This window comes from Paramisgurnus dabryanus, chromosome 4, assembly GCF_030506205.2.
Source record: "Paramisgurnus dabryanus chromosome 4, PD_genome_1.1, whole genome shotgun sequence".
NCBI classification, from domain to species: Eukaryota; Metazoa; Chordata; class Actinopteri; order Cypriniformes; family Cobitidae; genus Paramisgurnus; species Paramisgurnus dabryanus.
In genome coordinates, this window is record NC_133340.1 from 51420596 (window position 1) to 51439752 (window position 19157).

At 39.2% G+C, this 19157-nt stretch overlaps 1 long non-coding RNA gene across 1 annotated transcript in view; it reads right to left on the minus strand.

Annotated features, from left to right (window-relative positions):
* LOC141282051 (uncharacterized) overlaps window positions 1–19157 on the minus strand; it is a 78338-nt gene that overhangs the window by 49513 nt on the left and 9668 nt on the right. The gene's annotated exons all lie outside the window — the stretch shown is intronic.

Genomic DNA, 19157 nt, shown 5'->3' on the forward strand with positions numbered 1-19157 from the left:
CGATATATTATTATTAATACGCTCGCTTGTAAAGTTTATTCATAGCCGCTGTATTTTGCTACTTATATTGTATGTCAATTTTTCTGTTTCCCCCCTGCTTCTTTTAATGTAAAGCTGCTTTGAAACAATTACCAATTGTGAAAAGCTCTACATAAATAAAATTGAATTGAATTATAACAGTAAATAAAATTGGTTCAGCATATCAGTTTAAAAAAAAAAAATCAGTCTCGGCCAGTCTTTAGTTTTTGTTAGTACTATGGCTGTTATGGGCCTTTAAGATAGGACACAAGTGTCAAGTTTATTTAAAACATGCTGAAAGAGCAAAATGTGTGTGGCTTCAATGGTGGATAACAAAAATATTTTGGGGTGAATTCCAAATGGCGTTTTTGCGCCCTTGAAGGGCACTAAGGTTTAAAGGGGCCATGTCACAAGACTTTAAGATGTCAAATAAATCTTTGGTGTCCCCAGAGCACCTATGTGAAGTTTTAGCTCAAAATATAATACAGATAATTTATTATAACATGTTAAAATTGCCACTTTGTAGGCCATTTTGGGTGTGTCTTTTAAAATGCAAATGAGCTGATGAAATTCAAACACTGATCGCAATGATGGTGGACTGTTGCAATTGAAACTCAATTTTGCTGTGAATTATTTTCTCTTTCTTTCTCTTTGCACTAAATGGCAGTGCTGTGGATGGATAGTGCAGATTAAGGGGCTGTATTATTATAATAATAGCTCCTTATGACAACACAAGGAGAGCCAATTTTTCACATGCTTGCAGAGAATGGATTACCAAAAAGTTACTGAGTTGATCTTTTTCACATTTTCTATGTTGATAGAAGCACTGACCCAATCATAGCACTTAAACATGGAAAAAGCAAGATTTTCATGTCATGGCCCCTTTAAGGGGATGTTGCATTAAAGGGACACTCCACTTTTTTGAAAATATACTGATTTTCCATCTCATTTGATTTTCTCCCCTAGAGTTAAACATTTGATTTTTACCATTTTGAAATCCATTCAGTGGATCCCTGGGTCTGGCGCTACCACTTTTAGCATAGCTTAGCATAATCCAATGAATCTGACTAGACCATTTACTAGAGATGCTCCGATCAGGATTTTTGGAGCCGATATGGATTACAGATTTGTTGTCTTCGTGATCAGCAGATACCAATCCTGATCACAGATTCTTCAAGCTGATATGCTTTGATGATTGTAACTGTTAACATTTTTTCTAGATAAAGTAATACCACAGATGTTGCCTTCATGGCCTTAGCCAGGGTTTGAAAATTACCGAGGTCCAGGGTGGGGTGTTAAGAGTTAACAAATGCTATCCCAGGTGAATAAAGTGCACTTAAATAAAATACACTTTTAACGTACACTTAGTTTAAAACAAGATTTTAAACAAGAACTCGTTTAGTGCTCTTATTGTTTTCAGCATGACTTTGTTAAAGGTTTACTTCTAAATTAAATAAAATAACAGAATTCTAAATGCTTATGTTTTGTTGAGATTAGCTTTACCGTTTTACGTTACGTGTTTTAACATACAGTCCTGAACAAAATCTTAAGACCAGGAAAAACATTACAAGTAGTTGCATTTTGCGCTAGTGGATCATAATCAGGTTGTAAGTACTTTCTTTAAAATCTCAAAAGAAGAAACAGGAGCAAAAGACAAAAAGTATAGAGTATGCCATTTCTTGAAAACTGCATTTAAACTCAAATACACTGTTTATCAGCTGATGAAAAGTTTAAGACCATAGCTTTAAAAAGTGTAAATATGCAAAAAAATGGCTTTTATGTCATTGTCCTTCAGATAGTCAAACTGCAATGGCAAAGGCAAAAAGGTTGTCTGACTTTGAGCGTGGCAGGATTGTTGAACTGCCCAGGCAAGGGCTCTCACAGCGTGCCATCGCTGCTGAGGTTGGACGCAGTAAGACAGAAATTTTAAACTTCTTAAAAGATCCTGAGAGGGACAAAAAAAGTCAAGTGGTAGACCCAAAAAAAATTCTCCTGCACTGAGCTGGAGGATCCGACGGGCTGTTCGTGAAGACACAGGCCAATCCTCAACCCAAATTAAGACCCTTACTGATGCTGACTGCAGCCCAATAATGATAAGATGGCATGTGCAAGAGAAGGGCTTCAAAAACAAAAAGCGTCTTCAAAGACCACGTCTCCTCCCACACCACAAACTCGTTTACTCGAGTAGGCTTACTCGTTTGGATTTTGCAAGGGAGTACTAAACATGGGACATAGAAGAAAGTCTGACGAGAAAAAATGTAACCTGGATGGTTCTGATGGCTTCCAACGTTACTGGCATGACAAGGAGATCCCACTGGAGGAGGCTCCATCATGATCTGGGGCGCTTTTTCCTTCAATGGGAAGATGGAGCTTCAGGTTGTGCAGGGGCGTCAAACGGCGGCTGGCTATGTGGTTATGTTGCAGCGGGCATCCCTCTTGACTGAGGGCCCTCATCTGTGTGGGAATGACTGGGTCTTTCAACAGGACAACGCTACAGTTCACAAGCCCGCCTGACGAAGAGCTTCTTCCAGGAGAATAATGTCACTCTTTTAGACCATCCTGCATGTTCCCCTGATCTAAATCCCATTGAGAACATTTGGGGATGGATGGCAAGGGAAGTTTACAAAAACGGACGTCAGTTCTGTACATGCCCTTTGTGAAGCCATCTTCACCACATGGAGCAATGTTCCCACAAGCCTCCTGTAAACAGTTGTATCAAGCATGCCGAAAAGAGTTTTTGAATTGATCAACAATAATGGTGGGGTTACTCACTACTGAGTCCCTTTTGACATTTTTTGTTTTGTTAAAGGGCATTTTTGGGTTATGGTCTTAATCTTTTGATCAGCTGATAAACAGCCTGTTTGAGTTTAAATGCAGTTGTTGTCAATAAATTGCTTACTCTCTACTTTTTTTCTCTTTACTTTGTTTCTTCTTTTGGGATTTTAAAGCAGTTGTTACTACCTAGTATTGATCCACCAGCGTAAAATGTGAATACTTGTAATGTTTTCCCTGGTCTTAAGATTTTGTTCAGGAGTGTATTTGGCATATTTTATTTAAACAATTCTTCTACATCTTTGTACCAGAGTTATTTTCTGTTTTTCGATAGTGTTGTTGATACTGTTGATACTCTTACAGACACAATTATGATGATTACTGTTTTATCTTACCGAATGTAGTATCAGCAATAACCTGCTCGCGCTGAATGATGTGTCTTATTTGATAACTTTCAGTTTCCATGTTGCCTGATATTAGTACGAGAAACAAGCAAAAATAATTGGCCTTAAAAAACAAAGTTCGTCCAAACCTTGTATTTAAGAAATCAGTGTTTCCTCTAGGATTTTTTCCTGCTGTGGCGGCAGGGGGCGCCCATGATGATTATAAATACACATTATTTTTTTAAATGTAGAATATAGGCTACAGTAAACTAACATGTATTTTTATAATTTTCATGCTGTCATTTACTTTTCCTTATATTTATAGCATATTGCTTTTCTATGTTTGACCTAAACTGTATTTTCTTAAAAAAATACGTTTTATAGCTTCGTACGGATCTTTCATTGTAGTTTTAATGTAGTGTGCAAGTTCGTGCTTGTGTTTAGCGTTACAGTTTCCTGTTGCAAAGTCATGCACAGTCCTGTTTGATAATCCGCACCGCTGTGACTGACAGAACACCCGACCAGTTATCCGACATCAGCAGCACTCGGCCCGTTTGACAAAGGCCCCGACCCAGTCACACCGCAAATCGCGCAGTTAAATAGAAACCTTTAAGGGTCTTTAGACAGATCTTAAACACAAATAAGCACAGGGCCATTTAAAAACTGCTACCTATCGGAATCTAGTCGAATTTTGGTCTTGGATGTTAGACCCGCAGTTTACTCTTGCTCCCGACCTGCGTCTAATGCAAATGACACATTAATATTATTACACCCGTTAAATCAAATATTATGCGTTTCACCCGCGTGTACCCCGACCCTGCTGTCTGAAACAGATGAAAGAGTCTCACCGTCTGCCTCAAGTTTTTTATTACCAACGTCCTTCTCTTCCCACGGTAAATGAAAGTTTCCTTCCAAACAGATTCGAATAATGTCTTGCAGTCCCATATGAGTAGTATTCAGTATTTAGCTTTTTTTTTTTGGACAAATATCTTATCATTTAATGTGAAACTTTGTGAGTGTCGATCTGAAGAACAGAAGATGGACAGCTGAGCGCTCAGCAGCGCGCTGCGCTTATAGCCTATATTCTGAATAACTAATGGCCTGATAACTTGATAATATGAGTACAGTGATTACAAATGAAATGTCCAAAAAACTCGTAATATGTTAAATCGAAAGTTTAATCATGTCTTTTCTCGCAGCCCTGCGCTGTGCGCAGGTGAACATCATACGCGTGATGACCTTGCACCTTAAATTACCCTACATTTATTGTCATACAGATAAAAGTAAAACAACATTCGAAACTGTAAATGTTGTATTTTTATTTGTGTAAACTCACAATAAGGAGAAAACCTTGTGCTTATTTAAAATCATTAAAAACATATGACGTGCTTTCTGCTGCTTTGGTTTTACAGCGCGTCACAAAAAAGAACAGAAACTCAAATACTTTATTCGTTTTGTCAATTTGATAATTATTTAAGTGTAACGTATTTCGTGTAGGCTTATTTATTTTATTATTATTTCCCAAAACAGAGAGCATATCATCATCTGTTGATTTAAATCCATTTGTGCATGAAACTAAACCCATGGGGGAAATTATGAAATTTTAGGCTATTTATTTATAAATGAGTGAACAACGCGAATCCAAAAAGAAATGTATCTATTTTTAAAGACAGCCAGTATAGACAAGTTTACGCGCCAAATCGTGGGCGGCGCCATTACTCTACACATATGCATTTCATTTCCGCCGGAAGTGCTTTGCGCAGCGTCTGCCGATGTAAACACAGCAATTTGGGAACACGGTTCTACTACTTTGACTGGAGATTGCGTTACTCTCCGCCACCCGAATTCAGTGCAGAACAGGGAGGATAACATAACGACGTGGCCCAGCATAACATACAGCAAGATTTGCTCCTAACTTACTTCGTACAATCCATGGCAATAGATGGAAAAGCAATGGACAATCTGAAATCCTCCGAGGCATGAACTGGATCTGATATTATCATGAACCGAACACTTGTTTATTAATAAACAATGAAAATGTCTCATTGAAATATTTTACATATTCATTACTTTTGCTGGTTGTATGAGACAGCTTTTAGGTGCTGTTTATATGAACGTTTTAACACTGCATCAGCACCGAAAAAATTGAGAGGGAGAGAATAAGATTTGGTTGACTTATTGCGGTTTGGAAAGAAACTGCTTGTTGCAGTACATTTTAAATATAGTGAGTTGTCATGAAACGTTGATGGAGCAGCAAAATGACATGACAAAGTCATTTTTTTTAAATGGTGTTTATTGCGTTTTGGAAAAGAGCTCTTCATATTTAAAATGAACACAAACATATATAACATATTCCATATTAAATAAGCAGAGGTGGACACTACTTGAGTATGTATTTGTATTTTATCAGTGTTTTTCTTTGGAAAACATACATTACAAAGCATATTATCATAATTTTTACTCCACTACATTTCATATTTTCAAGTTTTTGGTTTATAATTAATATTTAAGTACATTGAACATTTAGAATTTATTTTACTTAAGTAAAAAGTACTTACTTTTACTCAAGAAAGTAAAAGTACACATTTTTTATGTAATTAGGTATTAAATACATTTTAATATGCAATATAAAAGGAATACACAGTATGATTATATGCTTTAGAATGTAGTGAACATTTATTAGTAAAGTAAAGTAAAAAAATTTCCCAAGACAAACACTCTGATAAAGCACAGATGCCTGGAAAATTTACTCAAAGTACTCAAGTAGTGTCCGCCTCTGCAAATAAATAATAACCTGTTTTTACTATCTCTCTCTAGGTCCGAGTCGGTATCAGGCTTGCGAAAAAATGTAAACAATGGAGCGCATAGACATTGCCTTTTCGTAGCTGGTTTGTGGTCGTAGCACTCTATCTAACCACTCGTTCAGGTGCTTTCTCGAGTGTTTGCAACCAACTATCCCACACGTCGTTCCCGAACCACTTTTCTTCATGTTATAATTGTTATATCCTCTTTGTCAATGCGATATCAGTGCTTTCTCAGCACAACAGAGCTAGCTAGCAAAACAAACCCAGCCCGCCAGAACGGAAGTGAGTTGCATCGATGGGAGGAGTTTAAGACGTAGAGCGGAAACGGCTCAAAAACTTGTCTATTGCAGGACTCTTTATTTTGCGAGCCGCTGCCGTGGGTTTTGTCTAGGAGGGATACAGCAAATGCCGAAAAGTTTAGGATTAGATTTGGAGGTAGGATTATTAGGATGAAAACAGCGGCTCTGGTTAAATGAGATACAAATACATCCTACAATCGTGTGAAATTTTGTGTTTAGAGTTGGGTTAGGGTGAAGGATTAAGATAAAACAGTGCTCATACGACAAGATTTCGTTTGCTGTATTCCTTCTATAGAGAGAGAGAGAGAGAGAGAGAGAGAGAGAGAGAGAGAGAGAGAGAGAGAGAGAGAGAGAGAGAGAGAGAGAGAGAGAGAGAAAGAGAGAGAAAGAGAGAGAGAGAAAGAGAGAGAGAGAGAGAGAGAGAGAGAGAGAGAGAGAGAGAGAGAGAGAGAGAGAGAGAGAGAGAGAGAGAGAGAGATCTGTACAAGTGCACTGATAACAGGCGGTTCTGTGTGCACACGCCGGGTGTACGCAGAGAAGAGCAGCTGTGAGGAAAATGAAAGTTTAACCTTTCAAAACGTTAAATGGCATGCAAAGAATAAACTTTCGGCATGAGCATGCAATTGTCCGCCATAGATGTGTGTTGTATACGCTGTTTGATAGGGATGTGAAGACGCGTCGCGCTGTTAGGGCCAGAGCATGTCCTCATAGTAAAGACACATAACTGTTATATCTGTTATGGCAAAGAGATCAATCAAAATCTGCACGTCGCTCATGAGCAATGGGTTATAAAAATCCTCGCACTGCGTAAAAATGGTCTCTAATTGCAGACGCATTCAGGAGCCCTATGATTGCCAAAAGTAAACAGAAAGATCGGTTCATGAGATCGGCAAATTTAGGGACAACTGATCGAGTTAAGTGCCCTTATTGGCCGATGCTGATCGATCGGAGCATCCCTGCCATTTACAGGGTTTCTGCAGGTTTCACCAAGTCAAATTTAATGACCCAATTCTGATTTTTTTGCCCGTATGCGACCTGTATTTGATCTTTTCATGAGTCTGAACGACACAGCCTCCGATCTTTCAAATGTGACCCAGGCCACTTGGGTATGTGGTCCTGAATCCGATACGCATCCGATCTTTTGAAATGCGACCCCCGTCTGAACGGCCAGGCCACATGGATCCGATCCGTACGTCATTGATATGCTACAAACGTCATAATTCTGCATTGAAGTAGGCGGGAACGAGAAGATAAACAACAACCATGGCGGACGTTGCTAACACTGCTCCACATCATTAAAGGTAGGGTAACAGATTTGATCCTGAAACATTTTTAGTTATGCTGGTTAAAAGTCTCCTCACATCCTGATAGCAATCACTGTGTTAAGTTGTTTAAATGTATTTGTAAAAATTTATGTCATCTGTGAAAGGCGTAGGACCAAAAAATGTTCAACAAATCATAGATTTCGGTCCGAACGGACGTTTCCTTTTATGTCCCTCATACGTAAGCGTAATTTGAATTCCCACCGCGCAGCGAGTCCACGCAGATACCATACGTCATCGGCGCGTTCATGTGCGCTCTGTCTGTAAACAGCGAGAACACCAAACTTTTCTGCTGAATTGACAACCTACACAGGAGCAACAAAACTAAAGGCATCTTTTATAACAACAACAGCAAAAACTGCCTGGATCAGCAAGAGCAAAAACCCAAATTAACATCGGTAACTTTACTGCTTTACCACGAGATGCAAACAGCTACAGGAGGCAAAGAGTCAAAGGGTCGTTGCACTGTTTATTTTGGTAAGGTAGGTACGCGATATGTTTGTATTGAGATGGATTCAGATATTCTACTTTGATGAAACGTTGTGTTGCTTATGAAATTTGTGTTCGTTTACGGATAAGCATAACGATATAGTAACTACGTCTACACAACCAAACGTGTGCTTAAACTAATTCTGATGTAAACCAGTTGTTTATGTTGGTTATTTTGGAAGTGTTATTCACCAGTGAGAAAACTTTGCAGTACAAAGTGAATGAGACATGAGACGTGACCGTCTGATCTGTGCGTGTTCGTGTGTTTGGAAAGAGGCGTGACTTTGGATGGCGATTTGACTGCAGGGTGGGATCGGGATTTCATTGCTAGGCGGCTACCGTTAGCATTTTTCAAAATGTGTTACCCTACCTTTAAATTTTGGCCGTATGGGTGCACACGTTATACGACTTCACATATAACAGCTTTCTCCCAATATATTAATATATAGCATATTATTATAATGCTGCAAATAATATGTGAAGTAGCAGCTTTCAATAAATATTTTTAAAATGCGTTTATAAATCCAACAACCCCTGTGACCGGTCTACACGTTCATAAGAGGTTTCTATGTTTAGAAACCATTGCCTCTTTGTTTCTACATTAAAAGACAAAGCTGGCAATTCTGGTTATACTTTTGTTCTTTTAATAATTTCTTTACTTTATTAGGGGTCAAGCCCAGAATGGGCGAAGACCCCTATTGTATCTGTTAGTTTTCTTTTTCTTCCATTGCGGTCTATGGCAGCCTATAGAACCGTACGTAGGAAAGTTATGAGATTTGGCACACTGATAGAGGACTGTCCAAAAAGTCTCCACAGCAAATTTGAAGACTGTACCTCTAACCCGCTAGCGCCACAAACAGTCCAAATTTGCACTTATGTATTTGCTTATAACTTCTGACCCGTAAGTCCTAAACACCAAATTCTTGTTTCCTCTGATTCCTTGGCTCAAGACGATTTGATTGGACCCTATGACGTCATTTTCTGTCCTAGAGCTTTTGCCCAATTGCCACGAAAAACGGTATGCAGCATCTAAAGACCATCGAGGCAAAAAGTTATGGAATTCATGTCGATTCGCCAATCTGTTTTTGTAAACCGCATCAACAAATTTTACGTAGAGAGTTAAAAAACGGATGTGAGACTGTATCTTCGCCAAACTTAAGCCTATTGACACGACACTTGGTACTTGTGATGCCAGTCAGGAACTGAGAGTGCATGCCCAGTTTCGTCGCAGCGCCACCTAGTGGTAAGACGAATGTTTTACACACCTATAACTGTGGCTGTGATTGACATATTTTCATGGGACTTGTTTCCTTGGTGTCCTGAATAGTTGCCGAGTCTAAACATGCCAGATTTCGCCTAACGGTTAACCCTGCGCGGCAAAATAGCGATTAAAAAACACGCGCGAATAACTCCGCGAGCGTTATTCCGAACGACTCGAAAACACCATAAGAAGAACATTGCATTACCTTCTGAACAAAAAGTTCTATTGGCGTTATATTAAAATCTTCATCAGAAATGGCCGAAAATTGCAAAAAACGAAAAATTACCTTTAAATTTGTGTGTTTTACACATAAATGGTTATAACTTCGCAACGAAAATAGATTTTTTCACCAGATTTGATACCCTGATGTATGAGCATATTCTGAGGCCACACAAAAAAAAAAATGGTATGCTTGCACCACTAGATGGCCTTATAATTGAACAAAACCTTTGATATCAAGCTAGCCCTATGGTCATACAACTGTTTCTTCACTAAACTAAAGTGTATAGTCATAAAACTAGCTAGATGTACCACAATAATGACCTGATGTTGAATGCACAATGTTGTCATTGCGCCACCTACTGGTTTTGAGATAGAATATGGTATTTTTTGCCTAAAACTACTGCAACAACACTTCTAAAACCATGAGTCATCATGGATTATTCCTTTCATGGCTTTGACTATAATCACTGGTGGTTGCCAATTCACTCCCTAGAAACCATTGAGAAGACTTTATCCACTCTTTTTGCAAAAGCTATATCTCTGCATCGGAACATTGTAGAGACACGGGTGTGGGCTCTTTTGACTAATTAAACTTGGTTTACCTAGGTTCTTCAGTCTGCTTATCCAATCTCAATTTTACATCCTTTTGGGCCCTTTTCGGCTTGACCCCGGTATTGCTGCTTGCAGCTATATTTTTATTTATAAATCACTCTGGGTTATCTGATTTATCCATCTATTTGGCTTGTGTTTTGTTTCCGTGGACTTGAGGCATTTTGCACATTTGTTCTGCACTTTGTTACTTCTGACCTTATTTTATAAAAAAAATGTATTTATTATAAACGTAAATTCTGATCTAATTTAAGTCTGTAAATTTTGGATTGCTTTTCGTTGTATCGATGTTGTCATCAAACTAAACCTACAAAAACGGATGTCTTTCAACGGGTATACTTTTTTAAAATGTATTTAAAACAGACTGTTATCTTGTCAAAAGTTAAACTACAAAACAGGTAAGCCGTTTCTTTAAATTTCGGTGCTGAAATGGAAAATATCTGCACCAAACCTATATTTATGCCCGACACGACTGTCTCTCTTGTGATTTAATATTATGGTCAGTGTTCACTTTCAAATGCTAGCAAAGAGATTCCTGAAATAAATAATATCATCAGGTCTTTCTGTATCTAAAGTGAATACATAGATGCTCAAAGTCAAAGCAAGCAAGCAGGTATTTCTGTGCTAAATAATAACGCAAAGTGTCTATAAAATCATTAATTTCAGTGTTTTTCTTGTTATAAATTAACGTTTAATGAATTGTATATAAAGCTTAGTTTTTACCATTTACAGTAACAAACACAAATTATTTGTCATTTCTCATTTGTCGTTTTTTTGGTCATGACTGCTTTGACGTAGCCTGGTCCAACCAGACTCTCGTACATTGATTTCATTTGTACAGAGAGTCTGGCCACGCTCCATTGCAAAGCGTTACTTCCATTAAAGAGGGTCCATTGTTGAAGTTTAAAACTATTGGATCTGCCCAGAGTCACTCAGGATCTGCCAAAGCCAATCGCTAACGTGTGGTAGTGATGTATATCATGCACCGAAACCGTCCAGAAACAACAAGTCAGAATAATCAGACAAACAAAACTTAGCAAACCTGGTTCTTGCTCCGGCTTTAACTTCTGTACATTCTGCAGTTTTGCAACAATGGACCGAATAGCTTTTCTCATGTCTTTCGCCGCTGCCATTACTGAACTAAAACTCAAACTGACGCACAACCTCAACGTCATCTTTCTTAGCCACCCCAATCTGTTCGCTGATTGGTCCTGCAGATTTTTGCAGGAGAAAACGAAACTCCCCAGAGCAGTCCCAGACGTACTGCTGAAGCAAAATGAAAATTAAGCGGAAGCACGTAGGAGGGCGGAGCCAGGCTAGCTTTGACACGCTATTCAAATTAAATAAAAACACTGACTTGTAACCGGAGTTTCCAAGGCATGATCACCTTTGTTATTGTTTTAGGTTTAGTTATCAAAATGTTTTTTTTTGTGTGATGTTCTGTAGATCGTGGCTTTAAAATGTTATAAGGAATAATTAAACAAATGTTACCTTACATTTTACCTAAAATTATATATATATATATATATATATGCCGCCGTTCCGCAGCCGTTCCAGAGTCGGTGGAAATCCGGGGTTAGCCAATCAGATTCGAGAACCAGAAAGAACTGTTGTATTAATATATATAAACTGTCTTTCAAGTGATGAACAAAATTCAATATATATAACAGCGCGTATATATATATTCAGTTTTGAATTCATTCAAACGGCGGCGGAGTCAATCGGTTTCCATTCAAGTCAATGTGTGTATTTCTACTGACTGCACTCCGAATCCGTCACAACTCCGGCCATCCGCAGCCCTCCGGCACAAATACGCAGAGCTTCTATTTTTGACAGATGCCAGACAGCTCCGCAGGGCGGAGCCATGACTTTATCGTGATCATACCTGAATTCACGAGAACTCGTGTTTTTTTATTAAATCTTTGCAATACAAACACACACAAATAAAGTCATTAATACAGAAACAACAAATAATAGACAGGAACAGAGCCAGGGGGAGTTTCAAATAAATACATTAAAGATAGAGCACATATAAATGTCTTAGCAGCCTTCTTATTTTTTGAATTTTGGATGGATTTGATGTACTGCTCTGTCTACGCGAGATCTCGTGTTGTGATCTGGGCTGGTTTGTAAAAACGTCATAATTCAACGGCATAATGGGCAGAGACAGAACTAGGTATCGTGCGATCATCACATGAATTTGCGAGACCTCATGGGTCCTCGTCACTTCAGCACGCAGCCGCTCTGCAACAAAAACGGAACTGGTGGGTATTGGCGGACGGCAGAGTGCGGAGACGTAACGCAGCGGAGCTGATCTGCAGCCGCTCCGCAGTCGGTGGAAATCCTGGGTAAGAGCTATGCGATATTCTACTGATAACCGCACAGTAACCGCTTCACCTTTCGTATCATTCCGCCACCTAGTGAATGGAGGTCCTTTAAACAGGCTCATCTCTGAATGGAAAAACTGCACGCACACACGGACGCGCTGTTTTTAAACACTCTCCGTGTGTCTCATTAGTTCACTAGATCGTAAATCAGTATGTGAATCCCAATCGGAAGCGACTATTACGTCAAAGATCAGCGCTCTTGGATGTTACGTTAAACTTAATGGGAGTAATGTCTTGTCACATCGTGTGGACTATTAACACTTGGAAAGAGGGATGTAAACAATACTTTTTTTTTCTGGAGCGATATCTCTTCTCAGAACGCGAAAACACCGTGGAACTGCAGGTAAGCACAGCAGCTTTTAAATGTGGACATTGATCATTTATTTTATCGTGACGTGACTATTAAAACATGCTATGAGATATTGCCACTGATATATTTATAAGCAGCATGCAAAAAACATCTCTGACACTTATAAAAAACAGTTTATATAGTACTGACCAGAACAAAGTCTAATAATAATCGAGTGCTCGTATCGCGTTAAGAATAAATGGGAAAGCAATAGTAACATTATATAAGTATAGTTTTATTAATTTTTACCTCGCGCCAAAACAATAACAACACAAAAGACATTATATGAATAAGAAAACAAGTAATAGTTTGATCATGACACCAAATACTGCTGATTTGATCTCATGTTTGACCATCAAACAGAGACAAGGCCAACATCAGAGCCAGGGAATCCCTGTCAGAGATGTAGCCCAGAGAGGGCGGTGGTCAGTGGGGCGAGTGAACACTGATGTCCGCTCATGCTCTGGTTATCATACGTACCGATTCTCACTAAGCAAACGTTCAAACAGGCGCTATCTTTACTAATCGACTGCAGATTTAAATATAATACATATACATTCTCGACTGAACTAATCTTAAAACTACATTTTGTGACCATGAAACGGTAATATAAAGAAACGGCTTTTCCGTCCATTGACTTATTATGAGATTCAAAGCAGCCGAAAGTTTTACCTATCATTCTGGCTGCCCTCAAATCTGTGGCGGAAGAAAGTGGTTCCCAAACAAAGAGGCTTTTAAAATAACTCCGTTGTTGTTTTCTAGTTTTCTTTTTTCAAACGTGTGCCGTCGAACTGTTGTATAAAAGCAATATCGCTCTCTGAGTCTTGTGATATAGCTCTATATCATCACGGCTGTGATTGCCTCTGGCACTCTGCCTACGGCCTCGTGCCTCTGGCCTAATCACAGCCGTGATGATATAGAGCTATATCACACTCCAACTCGAGCGATATTGCTTAAATATATATAAAAAAAAATTAATTGGTCACTTTATCAGAAAGTTGTTTCTGTGTGCTGCTTGTGAAAGAAAATAAAAGTTGCCAATTTGTACCTGGTCTGACCCCCCTCCCAACCCACGCACATAACCATATGATTTTACTATCAGTCGACTATGGAAATATTCGACAATTCTGATTTGAATATGTAAATCCTTAGTCGAGGACACCCCTAGAAGATTGTACTTATGCTGGCTCCGTTGGGAAAATAACTTTAATATTGCAAAAAGTGCTCCACTCTTTAACGTTAGCTTACAAGTGACGTCCTTGACCGTTGAGTACTCTTATGCGCATGCGGGTCACTTCTGGGTCATTTCACGTTCACACAGGAGATCACAAAAGTTGGCATTTAATTGGAAATGTGAAAGGCCTTGCAAAAAAAAAAAAATCACATTTAAAAAAAAAATCGGAATTGAGCATTAAGCCCTGCAGTATGAACGTAGCCTTTAACACCTTTTTAAGACCATTATGAATAAAATTTAAGACCTGTAACATGACAATAAAATCCAATTAATGTGTTTTAAAAAAAAAAAATGAGACGAGACAACCCACAAGACGAGACATGAGATTGTGGTTAATGAGAATAAGACGAGACAAGATTTTTACATTTTGCTGATATTACGAGATTACGAGAGTTTTTCACCTTAAGACAACTTTTTGTGTCAATCTCATGAATCCACTTGGAGGAGTATTTAAAAGTTCAAGGTATGTAACTGTCAGCCTTAAATATGCCTGAAAATGAAAGTAAAGTTTGACACATTGCCATGGGAACAGCATTCAATTCAATTCAATACAATTTTATTTATATAGCGCTTTTCACAAAAGTCAATTGTTTCAAAGCAGCTTTACATAAATAGAAGCAGTGAAAAGCACAGAAAAACGACATTCAAGATATCAAAAATCCCTTTTGCAATTTAGCATCTACCATGTCTTTGCATCATGTTGACCACGTTTCGTGTCAATCACATGAATCCTCTAGGAGGAGTATGTAAAAGTTCATTGCATGCAACGGTCAAAAAAATCCACCTTTGTGATTAACACTCTTCCTGGCACCTGTTGGTGGCGCTATACCCGAGACTCACAATAGACACAGATGCAATCGGAATCTTTGCCCGAACAAACACACCGTGTGTCATCACAATAAGACTTTTTTTGCCTTGGCTATTAGACACTTCCTGTTTCTCTGATTTCCCCATAAATTTCGAGATATCAAAAATCCCTTTGCAATTACAATATTTCGGGATCATGTTAACCACGTTTGGTGTCAATCGCATGAATTCCCTAGGAGGAGTATTTAAAAGTTCACCGCATGTATTTTTTAAACAATACAAAACGTCCAACTTCCTGTTGGGCTGAGCAAAAAGGTGTGAGGGCAAAAGTTGTTCGGGTCGATGAGATCTTTATATGTACCAACTCTCGTACATGTGCGTACATTTTTGCCTGATCTGTGCCACAATGTTTGTTTTTGCATTACGGGGGCACTACAGAGCTCCCTTGCCACGCCCATGGTCCAGCCTTTGCCCAGACCTGATGGCTCAAAAACGACGAGTTTTGAGCATGTTGAGGCACCCAAAGTGCCCAAGTGTTAAAAGCAGCGATGGCGGGCCCTCGCACGTCTTTTTATTGCTATACGGTGCCTCTGAGAAAACGATGCACGGTGGGCACGTACATCAAGTGGGTAAATATCAGTGGACTATTTCATGTTGTTACTGACCCATTTAGGTACTGTAGGTAAAACAAATGCCACATTTTATACAAACGGGGGCACTAGTGAGCCACTAAATAGACACACCTTTGTCTGACCTTTTTGTCAACACTTAACAGCCTACAACTCTGATGTGTGTGCCAAATTTAAAGTTAATCCAAGCACGCCAAGAGCCTTAAATATGCCTGAAATGAAAGTAAAGTTTGACACGTTGCCAAGAAAACAGAGTTTGAGATTTCAAAAATCCCTTCGCAATTTACTACAATGTCTCAGCATCATGTTTACCACTTCTGGGGTCAATCACATTATTTCCTTAGGAGGGGTATTTAAACGTTTACTGCATGCAACTGTATGGCTTAAATATGCCTTTAAAATCAAAGTAAAGTTTGAAGCGTTGCCATGGAAACAACATTCGAAATCCCTTCACAATTTATCATCTACAATGTCTCCGCATCATGTTGACCACTTTTGGTGTCAATCGCAGGAATATCATAGGAGGAGTATTTAAAAGAACATCGCATGGAACTGTCAAAAAATTCCACCTTTGTGATTGACACACTTCCTGGCACCTGGTGGTGGCGCTATGCCCGGGAGTCACGATAGGCACATCGATACGATCGGAATCTTCAGACGAACAAACACCCTGCGTGTCATCACAATAAAACATTTTTTTGCCTTAGATATTATACACTTCCTGTTTCACCGATTTCATCATGAATTTGTCGCCCTGCAATGGCGGAATTCCTTTGCAATTTAGCAAGTCCCTATCACTACATTTGATGTGAATCCCATAAATCCCCTAGGAGGAGTATTTAAAAGTTCACTGCATGCATTTTTAACAATCCAAAATGGACGAGTTCCTGTTGGGCGGAGCTAATAGGTTTAAGTGCCAAAGGTGTTTGGGTCGATGAGATCTATATGCGTATCAACTCGCATACACGTGCGTACATGTTTGCACGATCTGTGCACCAATGTTTTTTGTGTTACAGGGGGCGCTACAGAGCCTCCCTGCCACGCTCGTGTTGACGGACGACTCTGACGTCTGTGCCAAATTTCAAGAGTTTTCGAGTATGGTAAGGCACCAAAAATGCCCAACAGCGTAAAAAAAATCAAAATAAATATAGCTGCAAGCAGCGATGGCTGGCCCTTGCACTTTTTTTTATCGCTATACGGTGCCTCCGAGAAAACGATGCACGGTGGGCAAGTGCATCAAGTGGGTAAATATCGGTGGGCTATTTAATGTTGTTACCGACCCATTTGGGTACTGTAGGTAAAAAAACCCCACATTTTAGACAAACCGGGGCGCTAGTGAGCTTCCTGGCGCCTGGTGGTGGCGCTATACCCGGGAGTCACAATAGGCACATCGATGCGTTTGGAATCTTCAGACGAAGAAACACCCAGCGTGTCATCACATTAAGACATTTTTTGCCTTAGATATTAGACACTTTCTGTTTCTCTGATTTCGCGTTTGCAGCGCGAGAAACCATGGAAACGAACTGAGCGCGTCCACCAGAAAACTAAAGGAAGGAGATTGAACAGGCAAAGGAGGGAGGATTGACTAAAAGATAGCGGTGTCGCCACACCCCTTTACTGGGGCATGTGCTCCAGTGTAAATCTTTCGTGCCCAGGTGTAAATCTCAAGTTTAAATTTTAGCAGTTAACTAGTGTATTCCTTTACAAAAGATAATAGCGTCAAAAACAGATCTATATGCAATGTAGTTACCCAATTTACGCTTGTAAAGCGACGAAGCAGTCGCACTGACGCGTGCACGCATGTATCCATGTCCACGCGCGTCTTTGCGTTCATCCGCGCGCGCAACTGCATCCAAAAGGGGACGCCACGCGAATGAGTAATGATAAAAACATGACGAGAAGTATGTTTCTAAATAAATATGATAATCTTATTTTGACTCGATCATTATTGGCTTCTGTAGATGGACATCAGGAATGTTTTGTGCAAAGCAGGGATAGGGAAGCAGAAAGGAGAGATAATGAGTTTAAGGGAGGTAAGACAAACTACATCCTCACCCTGTCAGGTCTCAAACATTAGAGGAAAAATCTCAGGAAAACCTTTTGTCAAGTCTATAGGATTGCATTGTTGCTGAGAAAATCAACAGATGTATGTGTTATACGGTTCTGTATTTTCAGATATGAAATTAATATTTAGTTTACTAATATTTAACACTAGGACACTACATAAACAGTTAGCAGAAACTGTGACTCAGATTATTTAGTATAGCAGTCATAAAATGACTGGTTTCTTAAAATATTCTTGTAAAAATAAGTTATTAATCATTGCTATCATTCTATATTGTAGAAAAAATTTCTCTGCTGTCATTATTACCAAACATTTTATGCCATGTATGCCTCCAAACATGTTAATAACGTTAGGTATGATGAAGATTAGGGATGCTCCAATCGTTCGGCCGGCGATCGGTATCAGCCGATAATGGCATTAAATGACTCGATCGGTGCTCGCTAAATCTGCCGATCTCATAAACCGATCTTTCTGTTTACTTTTGTCATCAAAAGGATCCTGAATGCGGCTGCAATTAAAGACATTTTTTACGTAGCGCGAGCATTTTTACAACCCGTTGCTCATAGGGGTGGGCGATAAACCGGTAGACAAAATTAACCGGTAGAAATTTGTCAACCGGTAGAGATTTTGGACTATCGTTTCTATCGAGGTTACGTGCCCACGTCACGCTCCTGTGCGTGTGGTCGCGAAAACGTAACGTTTGTACACGTATTTAAGCACTGCAGTTTTAAAACAAGTTATTTTAAGCCATTGAAACACAGACAACAGATCTGTATGCGTGCGTTCTTTCTGTGTGTCAGGAGCGGACAAGTCGCGCAACCGCTGCTCTTTCTGTCTGTGAGGAGCGCGCAAGTCGCGCGACCTCTGCTTATTAAGCTCGTGAGCATTTTTCCCGCTTTATTGGCCTTAAATACACATATGCGTCAAAATTCCCGTCTTTGCAAGCATCATCATAAACACGACCAGTAAGGTCTTAAGAGAAAGTAAACAGCTAAAAGAGAAAGCGCATGTGTAACAGTGTATTGGATCCGGACTTTGGTCTTAAAGGGGAAGTTACCTAATTTTGCTCCTGTCTGTCACTCGTGTTAATCAAACAGCATTGAGAAAAAAAATCTCTCACTGCTCCTGATTAAATCACTTTTCTACCTTAAATAAAAATATATATAGGCCTATACATACATGCATAATTATTTATTATCATTCTTATTGACTGTGTATCTTCAGAGAGCTTGAGTTTTGTTTGTTTTTATCTTCTTTCTATGCTTGTAAATGTTTTTTGTGAGAATTATGAACATTTCTATGGTATTAAAGATTTAAACCTTATTAAAACATAAAAAACTCTACCGTGATACATGTCGTTATCATGATATAAAATTAATCCTATCGTGATAGAAGATTTTGGTCATATCGCCCACCCCTAGTTGCTCATGTGCGGTGTGCAGATTTGTATGTCTCTCTTTGCCTTTACAGAGATATGCATATTTTCTATGAGGACGCGCTCCGGTCA